The 24,139-nt window shown below is 49.5% G+C and overlaps 3 non-coding genes across 3 annotated transcripts; all 3 read right to left on the reverse strand.

The window, feature by feature from the left end:
* Positions 1-1,106: 1,106 nt before the first annotated feature.
* On the reverse strand, positions 1,107-1,179 carry TRNAV-UAC (transfer RNA valine (anticodon UAC)). Its single transcript has one exon. It is a non-coding gene; the product is annotated as a tRNA-Val (tRNA).
* Positions 1,180-11,178: 9,999 nt separating this feature from the next.
* Positions 11,179-11,251, reverse strand: TRNAV-UAC (transfer RNA valine (anticodon UAC)). Its single transcript has one exon. It is a non-coding gene; the product is annotated as a tRNA-Val (tRNA).
* A 10,393-nt stretch (positions 11,252-21,644) lies between these two features.
* On the reverse strand, positions 21,645-21,718 carry TRNAL-CAA (transfer RNA leucine (anticodon CAA)). Its single transcript has one exon. It is a non-coding gene; the product is annotated as a tRNA-Leu (tRNA).
* Between the last annotated feature and the right edge of the window lie 2,421 nt (positions 21,719-24,139).

The following is a 24,139-nucleotide window of genomic DNA, read 5'->3' on the forward strand; positions in this document are numbered from 1 at the left end:
TTCTGTTGCGCGGCGTAGGAGCGCCACCACTCTGGCCTTCCTTCTTTCTACGCTGCGCTGGGGATGCATATTGCGCGGGGCGGGCGATATGATGATGTTATCTTTCTGCTCTTTCGGAAGGCCCTGGTAGGCGTCTTCGACAGTGGCCGGGGGGACGCCCATCTCAGTTAGGAGTCGTCTGCCCGCCCTCGTGCCGGAGAGCCTGAGAATCTGTGCCCTTTCTTGTGCTTCTGCAATCTCTTCCAGGGTATTATGAATACCCAACTGCAGGAGTCGGTCGGTGCGTGTGTAGTTTGGTAGTCCGAGCGCTCTTGATCCTCCTTTTTATCATGGCATTTAGCTTGTCTCGCTCGGCCCTCTTCCAGACGTGCAGGGCCGCTACGAACGTAAAATGGCACAACAAGAAAGCGTGGACTAGCCTTAACAGATTCTCTTCGCTCAGGCCTCTCCTTCTGTTAGCTACCCGCCTGATTAGACCGATGACGCTATCCGTCTTTTTTGCTAGTTTGTGAATGGTGGTGCTATTCGTGCCCGCCCCTTCGAGTGTCATTCCCAAGATTCGAATGGACGCGACTTTGGGAATGGGATCTCCGCAATTAGTGTAGAGATTAATGTCAATTTCAGTGGGAGGTTTCCAGTTCTGTGGCTTGCGGCCCTTTCTACTTGGGCTGTAGAGAAGGAGCTCCGATTTCTTTGGGGAGCACCGGAGTGCCGTGTCGGTTAGAAAGCGCTCCGTAGTGTCGACAGCTTCCTGGAGAGCGGCTTCGACTTGTCCGTCACTGCCACCCGCGCACCAGACAGTGATGTCGTCCGCGTAGATCGCGTGACTGATGCCCGGGACCTGGCCTAGATACCTTGAGAGGTCGACCATTGCGATGTTGAAGAGGAGTGGTGAGATCTCTCCCCCTTTTGTTATGCGTATACGCGATCGCAAAGAACAAAAATGTAATACACTGTTGCCGCCCGGGGTTTGAACCGGGGACCTATCGCGTGTGAGGCGCACGTGAGAACCACTACACCACGAGCACCGAGCACGGAGTGGGCTAATCCTCTCCCTCTTTTCTTCAGCGTATAAGCGATCGCAAAAAAACAAAAGTGTAATGCACTGTTCCCGCCCCGGTTTGAACCAGGGGCCTTGCGCGTGTAAGGCGCACGTGATAACCACTGCACCACGGGAACCTTTTTTTTTTATTGCCAATCCTCGGCATATCACAACACACATTCCCTAGATATAAACAAAAAAAATATACAACGAGACCAAACAAAAAGGGAATGAATACAAAAACCGAACAATAAACAGTACTATACACATGCGTTGCCATCCGCTCTTGTGCCATGACGTTGCCTCATTAAAATTCCTTGAGCGCTGTCAGAGGTTCAACCCTGTACAGTGTTAAGAATGGCCGTACGGGGTGGCAACGTGCCAGCTTTCAGCCCGCTGCACGTGTTCAAAGCCCACCAGACGGGGCGCCCTTCGGAGAACTGCGAAGAGCCGGTAGCCACGTGGCGCGCGATCAACTCAGGAAATTGGTACTTGGCCGAGCCATCCGGGACAAAGCAGAGTTCTACGAAGCCCTCTGATGTCGGCACTGAAAGCTGGGCGGTACCGAGAACTGTCCGGCCTTTTCACCTGTGTGTGAGTGCAACACGAACATTTCCGTCCACGGGGCCCTCGAACGTGTCAGCCTTTGTGTGTGTAGGCTCGAACGTGTGTGCCTTTGTGTGTGTGAGCCATACTGCGGGGCGGCGGCAAGTTTACAATGATTGGACGAACATTCCCGACCATTCGTGCTCTGTCCACGCCGAACGATGACGTCGAACTATGACGTCAAGCGGAGAGCTTATAAGCAGCGTTTGCCGGCTGCTAGAGTGTGCTCGTGTCGTGCTCGTTGTCGGGAGCTGAGTGCTCTCTCATGCTCGAAATGTAGTAGTGAGCTGTGTGCTCGTAAGCTGTTTGCTGTATGTTAGTTTTGCGGGCTCCATATGGGAGTCGCGCTAGACTGCCAATGTATGTCCAGTTCAAAATGTAAAGACTGCCATTAAATCCTGCTCGCCCAGTCCTGTCGTCCCAAGTTCATCTCTACAGCTACGACCGCTCCAAATCCTACAACTGGTTGGCAGCGGTGAGATCAGCCTACGGCTCCTAGATCAACCTACGGCTTCTAGATCGGCCTTTCGACTCGGAGACAGCAAAGGCAGCTGACGGACGTTGGCACATGGTGACAGACTGGCATCCTGATCAAGTTGGAGGCGACTTGAGATCGACCACCTCTTGCAACTGACTGGATACGGCGGGGAAGGACTGGTGATATGGTGCTGCTTCAGTGGGTAAGCGTCTGGTTTTGGCTGTAAGATTTACCAGGCTTCAATTTCACTGTGTTTTTGGATTTGATTCGCTGGGATCTTTTACTTGTATTTTGATTTGCGTGGGTATCGCAACAAGTATTGTGTGACAGCAGAGCCAAAGCTTAAAGTAGCGACCATGGTCCTAATGTGTCTGACGAGAGCTGACCTTTTGTCGTTGTGTGAGGAGATCGAGGTAAACGTAGATGAGGACTTGAGGGAGTCAGAGATTCGTAAAACCATTCTAGAAAGTAACAATGATTTGAAATTCATAGAACAAATTGGCAAACGAATTCTAAGCAAAAAGCGGGAACAGGAATCAATTAAGCAAGAATGCCAAGAGCGCGAGCGAAAACGCCAAGAGCGTGAGCAAAAACGGCAGGAGGTTGAAAAAGAAATTGCAGCAGTAAAGAAACAGATACAGGATTTGCAGCAGCTAAACGCAGGAAGTCAACAGCGGCTTGAGAAATCTGTAGGCTGGACGCAGCAAAAGTGTGAGGAAGTAGATTGCAGATCTTCGTCGAAAGCGGAGAAAAGTAGTAGTACCTGTGAGAGTAGCAGCACGTTCATAGGTGAACTCGAAGTGCTAGCAGCTAACGAAGCCTTAGTGGCAACAGAGGCCGTTAAAGGCCAGAGTGAGAGCGACGAGGTGCTGTGCCAACAGAGGACTGTAGAGACAGCTAGGCCAGCTGCGAACAAATTGGCACAGTTACCGCGCGTGTGCGTCGCATCTCATGGTAGCGAGGTCGTTAGCGAGGTACAGAATACTACGGACTTGACAGACGCGAGCACCCATGTCGAGTCAGATCTGCGTGCAGAAGTGAAGTGCGAGCTGGACGATGCAGTTGAGAATAGTTCTCGGGGTGGCGAGCTCCGTAGCTCACGAGAGAACAACTGCATTGTTCAGGGATCGGTGCGGCTCTCCGCCAGTCTAGATAGCCTAGATAGGGATGATTCAGTTGTTAATCATTCGGACTGTGCGCGTGAGACAGCGATCGATACCGACAGGCTATGTGCAGATGCACAGCGTGAGCTGGGCAATGCAGTAGAGGGCAGTTCGCAAGAGTGTGAGTTGCAGAACTCGAGTAAAGCCTGCTGCATTGTGCCAGAGTCGGTTGAGCTGTCCGCCAGTCGAGGCAAAGTGAGAGTAGATTTTAATGTAAATCACTCAGACTGTGCGGGTAAGAGACCGATCCGGGCCGACGAGATGTGTAACGGCCAGCACGAGGCGCGAGATGACGGCATGAAAGAGAGTTCGAGGAGAAAGCGCCGCAGAAAGAAGCGCCGAAAGGATCGGAATGCGGTGGCTAATGTAGCGAAGCCAAAGACGGCGACAGGCGCGAAAAGGCAGGGCGCGAAGAAAAGACAGGTGCGGTCGTCACGGACGATGTTGACGCATCAAACACGTTCGAGCCACCGGTCAAAAGGGGACCGAGAAGCATGTTCTGCACGGACGCGGACAAAGGGCACGGGGCAGTTAAATTCCTCGTCGTTCCGTCGTTCTCTTCGAAGCTCAGCGTGCAGTACAAAGAAGCGCAAGGTGGCAAGACGAGACCAGGTGGGGAGTAGCGACGCGGTCAATCGAGGACATGCTGAAAGCGAGGCGCGAGGACGGAAATTGGCAGGGGACTCTAACGTCTTGGGGGAGCTGATAGTGAGTCAGCCCTTTTGTTCTTCCCCTGTAGCCAGAGTAGCTTTCGGACCGCGACCACCTCGAGTACGGCTCAAAAGTATGAGTCAGTTGTAAATGCTTGGAACGGGAGGCCAAGGGAGCTTCCGTGGAAGTACCCGCCGTGGTTGCTCAGTGGCTATGGTGTTGGGCTGCTGAGCACGAGGTCGCGGGATCGAATCCCGGCCACGGCGGCCGCATTTCGATGGGGGCGAAATGCGAAAACACCCGTGTACTTAGATTTAGGTGCATGTTAAAGAACCCCAGGTGGTCGAAATTTCCGGAGCCCTCCACTACGGCGTGCCTCATAATCAAAAAGTGGTTTTGGCACGTAAAACCCCATATATTATTATTATTATCCGTGGAAGTAAAGCATGTTGTTTTGTTTTATTTTTGAGCACTCGGATAATTTTTGCGATTTAAGTTTCTTTCAATATGTAAGGCATGAGCTCTGTTTATGTTTTGTTTGAGAAGCTCGAGATTTGAAAGACGCGTTTTAAGTAAACATGCAGTTTTGCGAGGTGTTCATTAATAAGTATATAGGCTTGCTTTTTTGTGTGTGTGAGTAACCTGAAGGTCAAGGTTATCGTTGAGAGGCCTATCGTAACGCGCGTGTGTGTTGTTTAACCTTCTTTTTTTTAAGTGTTTTTTGAATTTTCTAAGGTTAAGCGCGTAGATTTTCAGTAAGTGCACGATTTGCACTGAGAAGAGCTCTTAAGTCTATTAGCACGTGTCCTGTGTGGACGGAAGGAAGCAGAACGTTGATGACTGGGTTGCTCGTGTGTGTCGAGGGCAGCCGTATTCTGACTTCTCTGGTGCGCGTGCGAAGAGCTAGTTAGTAAAAGACACATTTGTTCAAAGGTTCCTCTGTGTTGCGTAAGTTACGCAAGTGTGGTTGTTTGTTTAAGGAATGTGTCCTGTGTGGACTAAAGGAACAAATGTGAGTCAGCGTGATGAAAACTTTGTAGGATGCAAGCACGTGTTCGGAATAGGGACCACAAAGCTAGCGCGATTGTGATTGCGTACCTGTGGAGTCGGCCAGACTGTTCAGTGGCAACAGTACGTGAGATAAGTACGCCACTGCGATAGGGTAAGAACAGGCTGTTCGTGAAGTTAGGCTGCTTATGTTATGTTTGGGTATTGGTGTTTGAGAGGCTTCGGTTTAATTTTGCGTAAACCTTTACTCTTGTGCAGCACGACAGTCAGGTTTGGTCGAACTGAAAGGGAACGGGAACGCTCGCTTTTGCGGCACAAAATTTTGGGGCAAAATTTGGGATTCCCAGTTGAGTGACTTGCATTGGAATTGTGATAGGAGGCCTGGTGGGTTAGCAGCTGATTCCGGGCGTTTGAACGCTGAGCGGTATTGTGTTGCCGGGTCGGCTCTGCTGTGCCAGTTTTTGTAAGATGGTTGAAGGCATTCCAAGTACGCAGGGGTTGCAGAGAGCAAAGCCATCATCTTGCTGGCCAGCCATTCTCTTCCTGCCCAGCGGTTGCCAGCACTGGCCAGGCGAGATTTTCCGGGCCATGGAGGAGCTGTTAAGAATGGCCGTACGGGGTGGCAACGTGCCAGCTTTCAGCCCGCTGCACGTGTTCAAAGCCCACCAGACGGGGCGCCCTTCGGAGAAGTGCGAAGAGCCGGCAGCCACGTGGCGCGCGATCAACTCAGGAAATTGGTACTTGGCTGAGCCATCCGGGACAAAGCAGAGTTCTACGAAGCCCTCTGACGTTGGCACTGAAAGCTGGGCGGTACCGAGAACTGTCCGGCCTTTTCACCTGTGTGTGGGTGCAACACGAACATTTCCGTCCACGGGGCCCTCGAACGTGTCAGCCTTTGTGTGTGTAGGCTCGAACGTGTGTGCCTTTGTGTGTGTGAGCCATACTGCGTGGCGGCGGCAAGTTTACAATGATTGGACGAACATTCCCGACCATTCGTGCTCTGTCCACGCCGAACGATGACGTCGAACTATGACGTCAAGCGGAGAGCTTATAAGCAGCGTTTGCCGGCTGCTAGAGTGTGCTCGTGTCGTGCTCGTTGTCGGGAGCTGAGTGCTCTCTCATGCTCGAAATGTAGTAGTGAGCTGTGTGCTCGTAAGCTGTTTGCTGTATGTTAGTTTTGCGGGCTCCATATGGGAGTCGCGCTAGACTGCCAATGTATGTCCAGTTCAAAATGTAAAGACTGCCATTAAATCCTGCTCGCCCAGTCCTGTCGTCCCAAGTTCATCTCTACAGCTACGACTGACAAATCTAATAACAGCCATTCCGGAACAGGCAGTTGCAACTTCTGCACTTCCACATACCGCTGCATGCATTCCCTGAAGTATACACGTGCCGGTGGGGCATCCGGGTCACAATGTAGGCCGCCATTCTTGCGTGCCATAAACAGTGGAGGCCCGTAAGTTTGATGACGTCGTACGGGAAACCGTTCTCGTCATTTACTGGTAGCAACCTGATTCCGTGGGGATCTATCGGTAACTCCTCTTTTAGAGTTCTTTGCAACACGTCCCAGAAAAAGACCCCTTCCCAACAGTGGATGAAGACATGATCTATAGTTTCCGGGTTTTTACAGATGAGGCGATGTGTTCCCCATGGCATGTAGAACCCACGTTGTTCCAGGAAGATTTTAACAGGTAAAGTGCCGGTATGTAATTTGAAAAAGAATGATTTCGTGGCTGGTTGAACTGGCATCATCTTCACTCTTTTCAGTACGTCTAGGCCTGGGCCTCCACTGTACACGGCTCTGCACATGGGTACCAGCAAAACAATGTCACACAAATCCCGATGTAACTTTTTCCGTTTTACACTCCACAAATATGCACTTGAAAAACGAACACGCAAAAAAGGAACACTTTGAACTATTTCGCGAAAGAAACCACGGACTGGTCCTGGCATTATTTCCGTACCGACAACGAAATCGGGAAGTGATCTTGAGAGCCTCATTTGGATCACCGTGCGCAGAAATGGGCCGTTTCTATCTCGAAAGAAGAAGAATCTGTTCACCAACTGACGCAAGAAGAGGTGCGCGAACCCCAGACCGCCATCCTTTACACGCCGGAAGAGATTATCTCGGCTGCATCGCTCCCAGCTTGATGCCCACACGCATACCGCGAACACGCAGTGCAGTTTCTGCACAATAATACGAGAGCACTGTAGGACCTGCATTATGTACCAGATCTTTGTCACGAGAAACATGTTGCACGCTGTAGCTTTTGCGAACATTGACAAGTGACCGGTGTCCCGTCGGTCGGCTTTTTCTTTTATTCTTTCGTTTACTCTTTCCAGTATTTGCTACTGTCCTTGTAGGAATCGAGGGGTGCGCCAAGGTACTTAACTGGTGTCGTGGCCCATTTTACGTTCGAAAAGTGGTCTGGTGTAGACACCCATCTTCCATGCGAAAACCGCAAGCATTTCTGCCAGTTAACGAAGCTGTTAGTGACGTTACTAAACTTTCTGACGATACTAAGAGCATTTAATACACTTTGTTTATCTTTACAACACACAGCCACATCGTCAGCGTATGCCAATAGTTTCACCTCTGCTGATTGAAGACAAAACCCCTTAATACATTCATTTTCGATGATCGCCTGACATAGCGTTTCTATGTAAACACAAAAGAGGAGTGGACTGAGTGGACAACCCTGGCGGACGAAGCGCTTCACGTTAATGGGGGCCCCCAACGTCTGATTAATTATAAGTCTGGTATAGCAGCTCCGGTACGCCATGTTCACCCCCTCAGTGATTATGTGGCCAAAATTAACGTGTTCAAGGATGGTGAGCAATATCTCGTGAGAAAAGCAATCAAACGCTTTCTCCAACTCAAGCTGGAGGATCGCTACTGCATCACACATGGCGTCGCAACACTCCAACACACACTTCATCTTATGGATGTTAGTAAAAATGGTTCTGCCGCGGATGCCACACGTCTGGTGTGGGCCTACTACTTCCTTAATAACTGACTGCACACGCCATGCCAGCACCTTCATCAATGATTTGTAGTCGCAGTTAGTAAGCGCTATGGGTCTGTAGCAGGAAAATTGTTTGGGCTCTTCGGTCTCTTCTGTTTTCGGTATTAGTACTATATGGGACTGGCCAAAGGATGTTGGAAATATTTTCAGTTCTTAGGCTTCATTGAAAACTGCGGTTAAGATAGGAGCTAGGTTGCCTTTAAACGATTTGTACGAAGCAGCACAAAGACAGTCTGGACCTGGTGACTTGCCAGGGTTCAGGTCTTCGATGGCCTTCATCACTTCATGTTCTGTTATTGGTCATTCTAACGTTTCCTTAACTTCGCTCGAGAGCTGCGGCGTTCGCTGCGAAAATAGATGCTTGAAATCATGCATGTTGACATGCCTGTATGCAAAAAGCTTTTGGTAATGTTCAAAGAACGCAAGCCCTATGTTATTGTTATCGGTTAATACCACCCCTTCATATTCAATGGCCTCAATCTGCTTACGACTGGAATGATTTTTTCTAGTCCCAGTGCTCTTTTCTTTGGCGTTTCCCCGCATGTTACTCTTTCTGCTCTAGCACGCACGACTGCGCCTTGATAGCGCTCTTCGTCGAACACTTCGAGCTTTTTGTTATCAGCGTGCATGTCGTCTTGATAAGCGCTCGGTTGCTTGCATTCCAGCGTCGCCAATTTTTTCAGCAATGTTTTTAAATAGTTTTCTTCATAACGCAGTACGCTACTTCTTTCAATTGCTTTCATTTTAATGGTCTGCTTCAACAACTCCCATTCCTCGCCAAACTTTATAGAACTGTCTGTTGCAAAAGAATTCAGAGCTGGCACTACCTTTTCGTTAAAAGTTTCATCCCGTAGCAGCTCAGCATTCATTTTCCCCAGTTCCCAGACGAATTTGTTTCGTTCTTTCTTGCTGCCTACCCTGCATTTTACCAGGCAGTGGTCCGAGAATGATATGGGAGTAACTGCATAGCAGTGGCATTTTTCTACTAAATCGTATGAAAGATAGATCCGATCTACGTGCCTGACTTGTGCCCTGAAAGTGAGTGTCCATCACGTCTTGGTCAGCCCGAAAACACTCACCGACGTCTTCTAATTCGGATTCATGTATAATCTGTGCCAGGATATTAGTGCTTTTGTCAGAAACTACGCGTCGCGTAGACCTATCCTCAGCATTCAACACGCAGTTGAAATCCCCAACACAGGCTGTCATTTTGTGCACAAGGAAATGATGCTTTAAACTGATAAAGAAATTTGCCCTTTCTTGCACAGTATTAGGCGCATAAATGCAAAACACTCGCCATTGGACATTGCTATAGCTGAAGTCACAATAGACAAGTCGACGAGAAGTGCACGAGAAGTAACCCTCTATGACATGACCAGGGAGCTTCCTCACGAACAGCACACACCCTGCAGAAGTCCCTAAGGCGTGGCTCACTACCGTATAGTAGTTATACGCGAACCTTTGCACCATACTCCCGGTCTCCTCCTCGCCATCCATTTTGGTTTCTTGCACGACTAAAACGTCGAGGTCGTGGTCCATTAGTAGTCTGTACACCTGACTCTGTTTCCTTTTGGCGGCACGCCTCGAACGTTTAGCGTGCCGAGGCTAAGCAATGGCTTGGTAGCCATTATTAATGAAAACCGGAGGGGAGAAGGCCCGAAGCATGGTGCTCACCTTAACGTCTAGCTGACCGCTAGACGCCTCCGTGGCCATCCGGTGGCCGTCGCCCGAGTTCGTCTTTGGTCGGCTTCGGGGTGAGCCTACGGTCAGCCTCCAGGTTCGGCTTAGGCTTGAGGGTGGAGCGCCTTCGGGGTAGCGTCTTAGCGGGGGGTGCCTCGGAGTCACCGCCGGCCTTTCCGTCGACTTTCTCCTCCTGCTGCAGGGACCTCTTGACCGGGGCCGAGACGCATTCGACGCGGGCGCCAGTTGGGGTCGCATTGTCTTTCTCTGCCTGAGTAGCATCCGTAGCTGGCTGGCTGCTCTCATTTTCTTGCGGGGCCGTCCTCACGCTCTAGAGTGTAGCTGCTGGCTCCTTGGGGGGAGGTACATTGTTCCGCCCTCCTTCGGTCGGCGTGGTCGTACCGCTCATTGCGGCCGCCATTTTTGTTTCCAGCTCCCTTGGCCGCTTCCTCCGCCTCGGTCACGTCCATCATATGTTCTGAGCTTGACGGCTCGCTCTGCGCCGAGCCCGCGGCTACTGCGTAAGAACGTACACAGTCCGCGTCGTTGCGTCCGAAAAGCCTGCACCGGGAACAACGGGAAACCTGACATTCTCGCCGAACGTGGCCAGAGCCCCGGCACCGCAAGCACTGCATGGGGCGACCTGGGGCTACCACCAGCGCAAGCTCGCCGGCGACGCGGATCTGGAGGGACAGGTCGCAAACTTTCATCCCGGAAATGAGCTGCAGCAGCACTGCTCGGGTCGTAGAGCCCTTGTCGGAAACGCCATCCACTCGCCAGCGCTCCCGGGTCACTTTAGTAAATCTGCCAAAAGAGGCCTGCGCAGTCTTCACGTCTTCGTCATCCACCCCATTGCAGAAGCCAGTGGATACGAAGCTTCATATGTTGTTCCTTGGGGTCGATCACCAGGCTGCGACGCCCCTTCCCCTGCAGCTCCTTGAGTGCCGCCAGCTTTTGGGCAGCCTCGGCTGTCTTCATCGTTACCGCCCATACGTGGTTTATTTGGTACGCTCCAAGGGCGACGACGCCAGAGAGCATACCAACAGCTTGAAGCGCGTCTCGAAAATCCTCTACACGAAACGGGCCAACACGAGCATCGCCGTGCAAAAAAAACTGTGTTTAAAACAATACGTCCTGTAGGTAGCCGAGGCAAAATTATCTGTAAATCCTTATCTTGTTCCGTCGAAAGCCTGTAGCCGCGGCTAACAGCCGCATAAAGCGCTCCATTGGAGCCCATGATCCCGCGATCCGTTCAGCTCGGGAGCCGGAAGCAGAATGCTACACCACGCGAACGGAGCACGGAGAGGTATATTTCTCTCCCTCTTTTGTTGTGCGTATACGCGATCGCAAAGAAAACAAAAGTGTAATGCACTGTTCCCGCCCGGGTCTGAACCGGGGGCTTTGCGCGTGTAAGCTGCATGTCATAACCACTACACCACGAAAACCGAGCACGGAGTGGGTTAATTCTCTCCCTCTTTTGTTTTGTGTATACGCGATCGCAAAGCAAACAGAAATGGAAGGCACTGTTCCCGCCCGGGTTTGAACCGGGGGCCTTGCGCGTGTAAGGCGCACGTGATAACCACTACACCACGGGAACCGAGCACGCAGTGGGTTAATTATCTCCCTCTTTTGTTCTACGTATACGCGATCGCAAAGAAAACAAAAGTGTAATGCACTGTTCCCGCCCGGGCTGGAACCGCGGGCCTTGCGCGTGTGTAGCGCACGTGATAACCACTACACCACGGGCATTTGTTTTCTTTATTGCTTTTTCACAAACACCAACAAAAGTATCAAATACAGAATATGTACATCTTCTAAAAACACCAGCCACAGCTCGGCCAGTCTAAGGCGCTTAAAATGGCTTCACAGAAGCCAATTGGTCTAGTGCAGGTAGCCATTCCGGGGGTTCCCATAGTGCTCTTAACATGTCGCGTGTGTATATAATACTCTCAACAAAATAGTGTCTTGCTGAGTGAGCCTGTATATGACAATGCCTGATATCCATTCTCGTCTTCCATACGCTATGCATACAAAGCAGCATTAGCATATCACTCGGCACTTCGCCTGTTTCTGCACCTCGAAAAAACCGGATTTCAAAAGGGCTTATCGGCAATTCTTTTTTAATACTTCTTTTTAGGACGTTCCACAAAAATACAGCGTCCTGGCAGTCTAGAAAAATATGCTCTATGATTTCCGGCCTATTACAGATTAAGCAGTTTACTGACCAAGGTACAAAGAAACCTTTAGTTTGTAACCACGGCTTTACAGGGAGAGTGTGGGTATGTATTTGAAGAAAGAACGTTTTTGCTAAGGGTCTCACCAGCATTTTTTTTTTAACACGCTTTAGGACATCGCGCACAGTACCTAGCCTGTAGGCCGCTCGGTAAACCTGTAATGGTAGAAATGCATCAAGAATATCAGAGTACAAACGCGTTTTCGTGACACCACACAAGTATTCATATGAAAACCTTGCCTTGAGCAGGCGTACAGAAGTGACTACTTCACGCAAACATGGGCTGAGCGGTCCAGCTCACAAAGAAACAGATGATACGACAAAGTCAGTTAAAGAATCCCGCAATCGTGCTTGGATCACAGTTCTCAGAAAAACATCAGTTTGATCCCGCACAAAGAAGAATCTGCTCACCAGCTGCTTGAAAAATAGGTGTGAGAGCCCTAGCCCACCATTTTTCACCTTGTGAAACAAATTGCACAGGCTTGTGCGCTCCCATTGCGATCCCCAAATAAAGGTCCCAAACACTCGGTGCATTTTTTGAACCGAAGTTCTTGCCATGGCCATCACTTGCAACACGTAGAACACTTTTGCAATTAAAAACATATTACAAACGGAAGCTCTTGCGAACATTGAAAAGTTGACCCGCCGTGGTTGCTCAGTGGCTATGGTGTTGGGCTGCTGAGCACGAGGTCGCGGGATCGAATCCCGGCCACGGCGGCCGCATTTCGATGGGGGCGAAATGCGAAAACACCCGTGTGCTTAGATTTAGGTGCACGTTAAAGAACCCCAGGTGGTCAAAATTCCCGGAGTCCTCCACTACGGCGTGCCTCATAATCAGAAAGTGGTTTTGGCACGTAAAACCCCATAATTTTTTTTTTTTTAACATTGAAAAGTTATGGCTACCCCATTTATCGGTAGCACTTTTGACGCGTTTATTTTCCTCAGACCAATATTCATCAGCATTGCGGTAGTTATTTAGCGGGACACCGAGGTACTTTCCGGGGGAGACGGTCCAATTCATATTACAGTACACCGCGGGTGTGCTCTGCGAGTTGCCATGCCGAAATCCAAGGCATTTCGGCCAACTGATCGCGCTGTCAGTTTCTGTGCAGAACGCCTTAGGTACACTGACAACTTCCTGCACGCTTCTAGCATCACTGAAAAACACGGCTATGTCGTCCGCGTACGCTAAGACCTTAACTTCACTGCTGAGAAGCGTGTAGCCTCGAATACATGGTGTTGCAAACAAACGTAAACAAAAAGGCTCAAAGTATATCGCAAAAAGTAGAGGGGACAACGCACATCCTTGTTTCACACTCGACCGCACAGGAATTGACATAATTAATTCCTTGTTGGTCACTAATTTGGCTGTGCAATCATGATACACCATTTTAAGACCTTCAGTAATTACCGATCGAACATTTGCGTGCTCCAGCAATAAAAACAGAACTTCATGTACCACTTTGTCGAACGCTTTATGTAAATCTAGCTGAATCATAGCTACGGGGTCATGCATTGTGTCACAACATTCCAGAATACTTCTTGCTATGTGTATGTTTGTAAAAATTGTTCTACCTTTAATGCCACAGGTTTGATGCGGGCCAACAAGGGACTTAACGTTTTGGAGCCTTCTAGCTAACACTTTCATGTATATTTTATAATCTGTATTGGTCAAACTAATGGGACGGTAGGACTCAGCTGAAAGTAATTTTGCAGGATCGTCAGTTTTGGGGATCATTACTACGTGCGCTGTACTGAACGAGAGAGGCGCTTGCTTGTTTTCATAGCATTCAGCGATCACTCGGTATAAAGCCACTGCCATTTCTGCATTAAAATTTGTATATGGCTGCACCCAGTCCATCTGGCCCAGGTGACTTGCCATTATTCAAGTCATTGATCGCCGCTTCAATTTCGGCCATGGTAATTTCAGATTCCATTGATTCTCTAACCATGTCCTCTAATCTTGGCATAAGGGTTAGAAAGTGGGCTTTGAAATACTCGGCGTCATAAATTCTTCCTCCAAGAAGTTCGGTACAAAATTCAACAAATGCACGTTTGATCTCTTCGCTTTGTCGTGTAATTTTGTTGTGATATCGAATTTCATTTATCTGCTTATTTGCAGCATGCTTATTTTCTTCACTAAGCACACCCTTTGTGAGCGTTTCGCCCAGCCACAACTTTTCAGTGCGTGCCCTTATCATTGCGCCGCGGTACTTATCTTCGTCGATCAGCTCGAGTTTTGCTTTCACCTCTCTTATTTCTTTTTTCTTTTTTAAACGCTCCAGGCACTTCATGTTCTACCCCTAACATGTGCACCAGCTCACCGTGTAACTTTTGCTCTTGCTGCCTTTCCGTGCGACCCAATACACATGCTCTATCGATGGCAGCAATATTAATGTCGCATTTAAACTGCTCCCACACTGATATGAAACTGTTGGTTTCGGTATGCAGGGCATTTGAAAGATACTCCTTGGCTTTCGTGACAAACACTTAATCTTCCAGCAGTTTTTCATTGAACTCCCACAGGAACCAATTAAACGTGACACTCTTTCCTTTTTCGCCAATGGTAATTTCGACCTAACTATGGTCGCTAAAACTGAGGTATTGTGTTTCATAAGAGGAACATAGTGGTAGAAACTTTGCCGTTATGTACATTCTATCAAGCCTCGCATGGGAATCACCTTGAAAGTGCGTACACCTCGCTTGGCCATCTCGCGTCATTGCATAACCAATGTCCTCAAGCTCTCTCTCAATTACTATCGCGTTCAACAGCTCAGCGCTTCTATCGCGTACTTTGAGGCTCGTCGTTTTATCTTCAGCTGTACAGACGCAATTGAAGTCCCCAAGAAACGCAACATGTCATTCAGTTTTCAAAAACCCTTCAGCTTACTTAAAAAAAAAATTCACCTTCGTGCATTTTGTTCGGTGCGTAGATGCACACAGCACGCCAAAATAGCCCAGCAAAAATAAAATCACATGCGACAAGTCTCCCACTTTCGCAGGTGGACACTTTTTCAACAACCGATATGCTATTGCGAATTAAAATGACGCAGCCTCCTGACCGTCCAACAGCATTGCACACACATACACTGTATCTAGAGCGAAAAATTTGAACCATTTGTTCTGTTTGCTCCTCACTCTCAATTTTTCTTTCTTGTACGGCCAGAGGATCAACGTCATTCTCTAAAAGCACGCGACTAATCTGGCATTGCCGCCTGCGCGTACACATTCCTCGCACATTCAATGTCGCAACGCGTAGGCTAGATTTAAAGTTAGCCGCCATCTCATGTGATTGCTTAGCCAAGCGTCCTACTCACATCGCAACTGTGGGGTTCTTGTGGTCATCGTTGAAGGCCGCTTGAACGAGTCCTCCGCTAGGGCGGAGGCGTTGTAGGGGCCATGCTACTGCCAGGCGGCACGTTCGGCTTCGGTTTAAGCAAAGACCGTCGCGTAGTCGATGCCGTCGTGGGAGGTTCGCCGGTGCCTGACGCAGTAGCTGTTCCTGCATTGCCAGTGTCTTCGTGAGCACGCTTTGCGGCGATGCTTCCGGCCATGAGCATCTCGACGTCCGTTGCTTCCTGGCCAACTTCTTGCAGCAGTGACGATGACGCGCTTGCTGCCTTCATGCCTGCGTCACATGTTGCAGTCTCTGGCTTCGTTTCCGGGGCTGCAGCCACGGGCTCACCCCCTATGTTCGCTTCCTGGACAACTCCTGAGGAGGGTTCAAGGCGCTTTGCAGGAGTCTTCGCCATGTCGTTGTCTCCCTGCTAGCTTCTTCGGCATCTGCGGCGTCCATCAGGCGTTCGGATACTACGTCCCTTTGGAGTGGGCCTGTAACGCTGGCATAAGAGCGCACACACTGGGAATCATCGTGGCTGAAGCGACGACAGACCCCACATCGTGGAACGCGGCACTCTCATCGGATGCGTCCGATGCCACGGCATCGGAGGCAGAGCGGCGCTCTGCCAGGAACGAAGACGAGCGCCATATCCTCAGCAACACGCAGCTGATGTGGTAGGTCGTCCACAGTGGGGTCCACATTTAATTTCAGCGTCACCGAGCGGGTGGTTGATCCTTTGTCGATGGAGCCCTTGACCTTCCACTTGTGTCTACTGATTTCCATCACTTCTCCAACGGCGCCAAAGCCACTCGCACGTCTTCGTCCGGCACACCATGAAGCAGCCAGTATAGCTTTAGTCGGACACCTTGGTCGCGCGGGTCGATGACCATCAGCGCTGGTCTTCAACGTTGAACGCATCAGCTGCTAATATCTTCCTCTTGCTTTCCTCGTCCTTAAACGTCACTGCCCACAGGTGATTCATTTGGTATGCCACGAGGGCAACCACTACCGGCAGCAACGAAAGACGTGCAAGGCTATCTCGGACATGCTCCACACGATACGGCCTGGCTTTCACATCAGCCTGCAAAAAAAAAAAACGGTGTATAAAACAGAAGCACCTGTGTGCAGATGAGGCAGAAACCCTTGCAATCTTCAGCCGGCTTTTCAGTATACCTGACACCACGGCCCACACGGGCCGCTGAAACCACCCCTACCATGGAGCACATTATAGCATGTCCGTACGCTGTGAAGGCCGGAAGTGGAATGCTACACCACGGGAACGGAACACGGAGAGGGCTATTCATCTCCCTCTTCTGCCTATTCGCGATCGCAAAGAGAACAAAAGTGTAATGCACTGTTTCGCCCGGCATCGAACCGGGGGCGTTGCGCGTGTGACGCGCACATCTTTTTTTTTTCTTTATTGCCGACTTCGACGTACTCAATCAAGGTTTACGAAGATAAAACGTGTGGACCACACTTTGGCCAACACGGTACTAAAATCTTTTGAACAACGCTAATTCATCAAATAAGGAGATCCATTGTGGTGAATCAGGCAGCGCTTTGAAAGCATCTCTCACACACACAACACTCTCAATGAAGTTTTCCCGAGCCGGTCGAACAACAATGTCTCCGTTTTGAAATTGCAATCTAGTTTTCCACATAGCGTGGAGGCTCAGGATCATAATAAGGTCATACGGGACATCCTCGGCGTTATCAATCGGTAAGAAGCGTATTCCATTTGGGTCCAGGGGTAACTGTCTTTTAATGTTCTCTGCAGAACATCACAGTGAAAGATGGCGTCCCAGCAATCTAGGAATGCATGTTCTATTGTTTCCGGTTTTTTACATAATAAGCAGTCGGTGCTCTAGGGGATGAAAATATCCTTCTCATAAAGCCAGGTCTTAACAGGAAGTGGGTTTGTGTGCAATTTGAAGAAAAAAATATTTAGCTGACGGCCGTATTGGCATTTTTTTCACTCTCTTTAGAACGCCTTGTCCTGGGCCTCCACGTTGCGGAAAACGGTACAAAGGTGGAGGGAACATCGTGTCCACGAAATCTCTGTATAGTTTTTTCTTGGTAACGGTGGACAGGTATTGCTGTGAAAAACGTACTTTCAACATCCTATATGAACATACCACTTCACGTAGGTAACCAGTCACTGCTCCTTGCATATTGTGAACAGTCGAAACAATGAATCCTGGAAGTTGTCTACACAGCCGTACCTGTATCACTGTTCGGAGAAAAGGATCGTTTTGATCCCGTAAAAACACAAAGCGTGACACGACTTGTCGCAGAAACAAATGAGCTAAACCAAGCCCACCTTTCTTGACCGGGAGGAACAGGTTCCTTCGATTCATCCTCTCCCAGGTGGAGGCCGAAATGAAAATAGCGAAAACACGGTGAACTTTTTGTACGCTTACCCTCGCAGCACACAACACATTCATAACGTACCATATCTTAGAAACTAAAGAAAGATAGCAAACAGTGGCTCTAGAAAACATTGACAATTGTTTTCCTCGCCACCCGTCAGCCTTTTCCTTTGCTTTCGACACTTGATCGAGCCAGTACGATTCAGGCTCACGGTAATTTCCGAGAGGCACACCCAAGTATTGCCTTGGTAACGTCGACCACTTCAGTTCATAAAAGGTCTCCGGCGTGTCTTTCCAACTACCATGCCAGAAGCCGTAACTCTTATCCCAGTTTATCTGGGATGCAGTTGAATCACAAAACTTTTCAACGACAGTCGTTGCCTCCTTAATGCTCGCTTTGGTTGTGTGGAAAATCGCGATATCGTCGGCATATGCCAAAATTTTAACGTGTGCTGCCTGCAGCCGATAGCCTGCTATGCGCTCGTTATTTCTGATCGCCAAACAGAGTGGTTCGAGATAAGCAGCAAATAGAAGGGGCGACAGCGGGCACCCTTGCCGCACCGACGATAGCACGGGAAATCTATCGGTGAGCTCCCCAATGATGCGCGTTAAGCATTCTCTGTACCCCATCATGACGCCTTCCGTTATGACTTTGCCAACGTTGGCATGTTCAAGCATGCAGAACAAAGCCTTGTGCGAGACGAGGTCGAAGGCCTTTACCAAATCTATCTGCATCACCGCGACGTGATCGCCAATCGCATCGCAGCACTCAAGCACACTTCGAGCCGTGTGTACATTTGTTGTGATGCAGCGGCCTTTAATGCCACAAGTATGGTGCGGCCGTACCAATGTTTTAATTACACTTTGCAGTCGTTTGGTCAAAGCTTTCGTGAATATTTTATAGTCGACATTGGCTAGAGTTATCGGGCGATGTGACCCTGGCAACAAAAGCTTTTCTCATCACCACTCTTCGGAATTACCACGGTATACGAGGTTGTGAATGACAACCTACGCTCATACGCTTCGCTGATAACTTCGTGAAGAACACGAAGCACTGCAGCCTAGAAGGTTTTAGAGAAAGTGGCCCCCGAGCCATCTGGCCCAGGTGCTTTACCGATGGATAACTCGTCTATTGCGCACTCTATCTCACTCAGGCTAATTGCCAGTTCCAGCTGTGTCCTGACTTCTTCATCGAGCTTTGGCATCAGTGAGAGAAATTCATTCTGGTAGCTACATTTAGCATTCCGCGGATAAGCTAAAATTGCTTTAAAGTGAACGGCGATCCCCTGCTTGATGTCATTTTTGTCGGATGTAATATGATGGACTTTAGCTAGTTTCCGGATTTCTTTCCGACAAGCGTACTTTATCTCGTCTGATAAAGCTCGTTTCGTTGGAGTTTCTCCCGCCCACAACTTCTCCAATCTTGATCTCACTAGCGCTGCTTTGTATTTCTCGGTATCCATCCTTTCCAGTTCAGTTCTCACTTCCTCTAATTCGTTAACATACATACCAGGCTCGACACCCTTTCCATGCTAATAAAAAATTGCAGTTGCTGGCGCAGCTTTGTTTCTCCTTGTTTCAGGTTGTGTCGAATGACACTGCTTCTTTCAATTGCCATTGTTTTTACTTTCTGTTTAAATGCTTCCCATTGAATGGCAAAGCTTAATGGCTTGGCTGAAGTCAGGTTTCCTAGTTCCTTCGCTACAGCATCGACAAAAGGATCGTCATTCAACAACTGCGCATTCATTTTCCAGAGATCCCAGTTAAAGGGCTATTTGCTCTGTCCTTTCCCGAACGTGGCAGTTACCAAGCAGTGATCACTGTATGCTACAGCTTGCACATCATATTCACAACATAAGGGCACTAGTTCGGCTGACACGTATAATCTATCTAATCGAGCGTGGCTATCACGCTGGAAGTGGGTAAATCGAGGGCGAGTACCGCTGGCAAAAACAGTAGCCACATCTTCCAGGTCATAATCATGCACCACTGCATTTAGAAATTCGGCACTCTTATCACGAACGCGTGAACATTTTGCTCGGTCTTCAGCATAGCAAACACAGTTAAAATCACCCAGCAGTATTACGACCTTGGAACAGTTTACGTACACTTCAAGACGCTCAAAGAAAGATCGACGGTCCGTTTTAATATTCGGCGCATAGATACAAATAGCACGGTAATCCACATCCCCAAAATAAAAATTAACCACTAAGAGGCGCCCAGTTTCACACGAAAACATTGACTGCACACAAATGCCAAAATTATTTCTTAGGAATATAGCGCAGCCGCCTGATCCACCAACCGCGTGACAAACGCACACGTCAAAGTGAGCTCTAAAATTGGACACCATTATGTCGGTTAGCTCGTGGCTCTCAATTTTCGTTTCTTGGATTCCTACTATACGTAAGTCATTATCCAAGAGGAGACGACTTAGCTGACATTGCCGTCTTCTTGCACTGAGCCCTCGTACATTTAACGTAGCTACACGTAACGTTCCTTCGACATTAACCGCCATGGCTACACGGTAGAATGGTGCCCATCATAGTTACACAAGTATGAGCGCTCATAAAGGTGCGCCGATAACCACGTGGAATGCCTTTAAAGGAGACGCAGTTCGACCTTCCGGAAAGGGCACTCAAGTGCAACTTGGGCCCCCCTTCCTGGCAAGGTTCTAAAAAACTAGTGCTCAGGATGACGGCCATTGCACTCACCAACCCCCCAACCCCACTCGAGCTAGACAGCACGGAATTACGGAGGCAGTTTACCCGCCTGCCGTGTATCGACCGTAATGTTCGGCCGCGGCTTCAAGGTTGACTTTCTTAGACCTGACGCTTTGGGCGGTGGCTCGTCTCCGCCACTGCCGTCCTGTTTTGCCGTCCAGCTAACGGTCTGGTTCTGGGGCCGTTTCCCCGTCTGTTGGCTAGTTGGGCCGGTAAGGGTGTCCATGCCTTCAGGTTCAACGAGGCAGGAGGTCCCCTCCGTCTCAGGTGGAGTTTTCTCTACAGCATTCGGCATGGCCGCAATGCCCTCTGCAGTCGCTTGTTAGTGTCCTGTGGCTACAGCTTGAGCGACTTGTTTCTCCTCCTGTTCAAGCGGTACCACCGACTTTGCCACGACGTCAGCTGCTTCACCCACCGCGGACGACGTGCCTTCCATGTCCGCCTCGTCCATGAGTAGGGCAGAGTTTTCCTCGTTGCCAACGGGTCCGGTCACGCTAGCGTACGTGCGCTCGCACTGACTGTCATCATGACCGAAGCGTCGGCAGGCACCACACCGTGGAATACGGCACTCGCGACGAATGTGGCCCGTGCCGCGGCAGCGTAGGCAGAGAGGAGCCCTGCCCGGCACAACCACGAGAGCCAGTTCCCCGGCGACGCTCAGCTGATGCGGAAGGTCGTCGAGCTTAACGCCAGGGTTCAACGCCAGGGTTAACGCCAGCGCTCGCGGACGGTGTCCTTGACCTTTCTAAACGGCGCGAAGGCAAGGCATACGTTCTCGTCAGGAACGCTAGGCAGCAGCCAATGCACTTTCAGGCGTACGTCCTGGCTGGCGGGGTCAATGACGAGACACCGGCCCTTTTTGACCTGCAGCTCTCCAACGCTGACGATCTTTTTCACCGCATCGCTGTCCTTGAAGGTCACGGCCCACAGATGGCTCGTATGGTAGGCCCCGAGAGCAGCCACTTCCGGCAGGAGCGATAACTGAGCGAGCGCGTCGCGAAAATCTTCCACCCGGTATGGGCGGGCCCTGATATCACAATGTAGGAAAACCGTATTCAAAACAAAACGCCCTGTCGGTAGACTAGGCAAAACAACCTGGTACTCGTTGTCCGAGGCAGAAATCCTGTTACCGTGGCCCGTCTGGGCCCTGAAGCCGCTTCTACGGAGCCCATGATATACACGTCCGTCACGCTTGGTGGCCGGAAGTGGAATCCCCGTGTGACGCGCACATGGTAACCACTACACCACGGGAACGGAGCACGGTGACGGCTATTTTTCTCCCTCTTTTCTTCTGCGTATTCGCGATCGCAAACAAAAGTGTAGTACACTGTTCCCGCCCGGGATCGAACCGGGTGCCTTGCGCGTTTTGAAGCGCACGTGATAACCACTACACCACGGGAACGGAGCCCGGTGACGGCTATTTCTCTCCCTCTTTTCTTCTGCGTATTCGCGATCGCAAAGAAAACGAAAGTGTAATGCACTGTTCTCGCCCGGGATCGTACCGGGGGCCTTGCGCGTGTGAAACGCACGTGATAACCACTACATCAAGGCAACGTTTTTTTTTATTTATTACCGGTTTTTAAAATAACCGCACAAATCAATTTCACATTCATGACACAAATGCAAGCCTCTGGCAAAGGGAAAAAGAAGGCAAGGAAAAAAAAAAAGCGCAACAAAGCCGTCCATTCGCATAGGACTGACGTTGTCAAATTAAAATTCCTTCATGATTGTCAGAGGTTCGAGCCTCGACAGCCAATCCGATACACACTCTTGCATTTTCTGCAGTTCAACAAATAGGGACACACACTCTCTGAAATATATACGCGCTGGCCGAGCGTCGGCGGCACAGTGGCACCCGGCCATGCGAGCCCGCCATATGCAGTGGAGAGCATTCAACATAATAATATCATACGGCACTCCGTCTTCATCTTTAATTGGCAGATACCTGATCCCCTGGGGGTCTACCGGTAACTCCTTCATCGTTCGCTTTAACACGTCCCAAAAGAAAACCGCCGCCAAGCAATGCAAGAAAACAATGTCTATGTTCTCCGGCTTCTTGCAGATCAAGCAGTGTGATCCCCACGGCACAAGGCAGCCTCCTTCTTCCACAAATGTTTTCACAGAGAGCGTTCCCATGTGGAGCTTAAAGAAGAACGTTTTTACACCTGGTGGCAGCTGCATACGTTTCATTCGTTTAAGGACGTCCTGTCCGGGCCCTCCACTGTATATGGCTCTGTATAACGGCACTGGGAACACAATTTCGCACACATCTTTATACACTGTTTTCCTTTTCCCGTGACACAGATAATCGTTTGAAAAACGAACTGAAAGAAAACTCACACTGTCGACCACCCCCTTAAAATAACCACGAAGTGTTTTTTTTAATTGCCGGTCTTCGACACAGTATACGACAAGAGTACACAAAATATATAGTGCGCCAGAAGGCACAAGTGGCCTAACTGCCACTGAGGCCTGGCGTTGCCATCTTTAAAATTCCCGGAGCTCTACCAAAGGCTCCAGCATTGACTCCCACTCAGTAACATCTGTTTGCGCTTTCAAAGTCTCCAAGAATCTGTGTACGCCCTCGCGAAAATACATGCGAGTTGGTCGCGCGTCCGAATCACAAAATTGCCCAGCCATTCGGGAGCGCCATATACTGTGAAGGCCCATCAGCATAATCTGGTCAAAAGGGACGCTATCCTGATTATCGGTTGGCAGGTACCTGATCCCGTGAGAGCCTAGCCGTAATTCTTTTCTAATGGTTCTTTGGAACACGTCCCAGAAAAATACCCCTTGCCAGCAATGAAGAAAAACGTGGTCTATTGTCTCAAGCTGCTTGCATATAAGGCAGTGCGAACCCCATGGTAGAAATAAACCCCTTTGCTCTAGAAATGACTTAACAGTTAAAGTTCCAGTGTGTAACTTGAAAAAGAAAGATTTGGCTCCCGGCGACACGTGCATTTTTTTAACTCTTTTTAAAAGATTGCCACCTGGGCCTCCAGAGTGTATGGTGCTGTACAAGCGCACTGGAAACAGCGCGTCACAAATATCCCTGTACAACGTTTTCCTTTAACGCTACTCAAATACTGCATCGAAAAACGTACGCTTAGAAATTTGACACTTTGAACAATTTCTCTAAAGAGACCACAAACACTTATTGAAATACATTGCGTTGTAACAACATACTCAGGCAACACTTCCCCAAGTCTTTGTTGACACACGGTGCGCAGGAAAGGGTCTCTAACATCACGGAAAAATAAAAACCTGTTTACAATCTGTCGCACAAACAAAAGTCCCAGTCCTACACCACCGGCCTTCACCTGCCGAAACAAGTTCGTGCGGCTGCACCTCTCCCATGTGGACGCCCAAACAAAGACAGCAAATACATGGTGCAGCTTCTGCACGTTTACTAGGGAACAATGTAGCACTTGCACTGCATACCACAACTTACTAATAAAAAAAAGGTTGAACACTGTAGCTCTTGCGAAGACAGATAGATGAGCGCTTGTCCACCTGTCCGCTTTTTCTCGGCTCTCTTGCAGCTGCGCTCGCCAGTACGGATCAGTGTCTCTATAAAACTGCAGCGGCACCCCCAAGTACTTCGGAGGCGTTGTTACCCAAGCCACGTTGGCAAAAGTGTCTGGGGTTGAAGGCCATCCTCTGTGCCAAAATCCCAGGCACTTATCCCAATCCACCCGACTTCCGGTTACCTCACTGAAGCACTGCACTCTTTCAACTGCTTTACTAACACTTTCCTTGTCCCTGCAAAGAACTGCAACATCGTCTGCATACGCAAGCAAATTCACTGCGGTTGCTTGTAGTC

Source organism: Dermacentor andersoni, chromosome 1 (assembly GCF_023375885.2).
Source record: "Dermacentor andersoni chromosome 1, qqDerAnde1_hic_scaffold, whole genome shotgun sequence".
In the NCBI taxonomy this organism is placed as follows: domain Eukaryota; kingdom Metazoa; phylum Arthropoda; class Arachnida; order Ixodida; family Ixodidae; genus Dermacentor; species Dermacentor andersoni.